The following is a 2,483-nucleotide window of genomic DNA, read 5'->3' on the forward strand; positions in this document are numbered from 1 at the left end:
ACAAGCCCAAGTCTCTGTCCTGGACTCCAGCCGCCACAGAAGCATTCAACACCCTCAAAGAAGCCTTCACCACCGCTCCTCTCCTGGTCCATCCAGACCCGGACAAACCCTTCATCGTGGAGGTGAACTACGACATCGGTAACCGAGAACTTCTTGCTGTCAAGTTGGCCCTCGAGGAGTGGAGGCATTGGCTGGAGGGAGCCAGACATCCCTTCCTGGTCTTAACAGATCATAAAAACCTTGAGTATCTCCGAGCAGCTAAAAGACTCAATCCCAGACAAGCCCGCTGGGCTTTGTTCTTCACACGCTTTAACTTCACTATCTCCTACCGACCTGGATCCCGTAACGTCAAGGCTGATGCACTGTCAAGGCTTCACACTCCAGAAGAGAATACAGAGGAATCTGAACCCATACTCCCAGTAGAGGTCATCGTCAGTCCCATCACCTGGTCTACCGAGACCTTGCCCTCCTCCAATGCCTCCACCAACACTCCGCCGGGTTGTCCACCTGGCTTGCAGTACATCATCCGGACACGGCGCACTCCACTCATTCACTCTGCGCACACTTCACTTGGCACTGGCCACCCGGGGGTCAATGAGACCCTCTCGTTGCTGAAGGATCGCTTCTGGTGGCCCAACATGTCTGTGTCAGAAAGTATGTGCAGGGATGCAGGGAATGCGCCATCTACCATCCGGCAAGCTCCTTCCTCTGCCCGTTCCCAACCGACCATGGTCACACCTAGGAGTAGACTTCGTCACTGATCTTCCTGCCTCTAATGACTATACCTGTATACTTGTGGTTGTAGACAGATTTTCCAAATCCTGTCGTCTGATTCATTTGAAAGGACTTATCACTGCCATGGAAACCGCTGAACTCATGTTCAATCACATATTCTGATACTTTGGAATCCCGGAGGACATTGTGTCGGATAGGGGACCACAGTTCATCTCTTGAGTGTGGAAAGCATTCTTCTTGCTCCTAGGTGTGACCGTCAGCCTGTCACCTGGATACCATCCACAATCGAACGGGTAGACAGAACGGAAGATCCAAGAGTTCGGCCGCTTCCTCTGTACCTTCTGTCATGGCCACCAGGACTCTTGGAACTAGTACCTGGGTTGGGCCGAGTACGCACAGAACTCCCTACGCCAACCATCTACCGGACTTACACCATTCCAGTGCGTACTCGGGTACCAACCCCCACTGTTCCCCTGGTCAGGGGAACCCTCAGATGTACCATCTGTGGATTACTGGTTCCGAGAGAGCGAGAGGGTCTGGGACTCAGCACACCATCAACTGCAACGTGCTCTCCGGAGGCGCAGGATGACAGCAGACCTTCATCGCTCCGAAGCTCCTGCCTACCAACCTGGACAGAAGGTCTGGCTGTCCACCAGAGACATCCTACTGCGCCTACTGTGCCGTAAGCTGAGTACCAGGTTCATTGGCCCATTCACCATCCTGGAGCAGATCAACCCGGTCACCTACAAACTACAACTTCCACCTGAGTATCGTATTCACCCCACATTCCATGTATCTCTTCTCAAACCTCACCACCCTTCTGTTTCTCTCTCCACAGAGCCTGGTGTGACTGCAGCCGAGCCCCCCCTTCCACTTCTACTTGACGACGGAGCTGCTTATGAGGTGCGAGAGATCTTGGACTCCTGGCGCCGTGGTGGTCAGCTCGAATACCTAGTGGACTGGGAAGGTTACGATCCTGAGGAACGCTCATGGTTTCTACGCAACAACACTGTCACAGACACGCAAGGCTCCAACACCCACCAGTCACAGTGCACTCCATCTCCTGAGTACTGATCACGCACACCTGCACCTCATCAGCTCACCAATCAGTACCAGCATATAAGACACTCACGCACTCACTCTCATTGTCCGGTCTCGTTCGCATTAAGGAACTTACCTTTTGCTTACCTCAAAGACTTCCAGTACTACTTACCTGTATCCTGTGTCTCCAAGTTACCTCCTGTGTTTCTAGTCCGTGTGTGAGTGTCGTCTGTCTGCCTCGTCTCTACTCAGCTACCGCTATCATCCAGCAACCATTCCTGCAAACCACAAAGGACAGTATTATCATTCCATTATTCATCTATCACTTCCTCTGCATCTGCATACTCACCTGTTGTCACCTGTACCTCTGCTTGTGTTCAATAAATACCTTATCTGTGATCTTCTGTCTCCAGCCCATCCATATTGTAACAACCTGAAGGGTTGTAACCTCAGCAACCACTCTGTCATAGATTTCTTGTCTCTCCTCTGAGGTCAGGAATGGCAGGGTTTTAAAATGAGGGTCAGTGGGCTGATACTGTGTAGAGGATGTACGTGGTGAGCAGTTCGGTACGGTAGGCACTAGTGCAAATGGGTGCAGAATAATGCTGAGTCAGAGTCCAGTGTAAATGATGAAGTGCTGTGCATGGTTGGTGGGATGTGCCGATTGTGGTGTTATTGGTTGGAGTTAAGCAGTCTGATTGCCTGTG

Source organism: Ctenopharyngodon idella, chromosome 15, assembly GCF_019924925.1.
Source record: "Ctenopharyngodon idella isolate HZGC_01 chromosome 15, HZGC01, whole genome shotgun sequence".
Taxonomy (NCBI): Eukaryota; Metazoa; Chordata; class Actinopteri; order Cypriniformes; family Xenocyprididae; genus Ctenopharyngodon; species Ctenopharyngodon idella.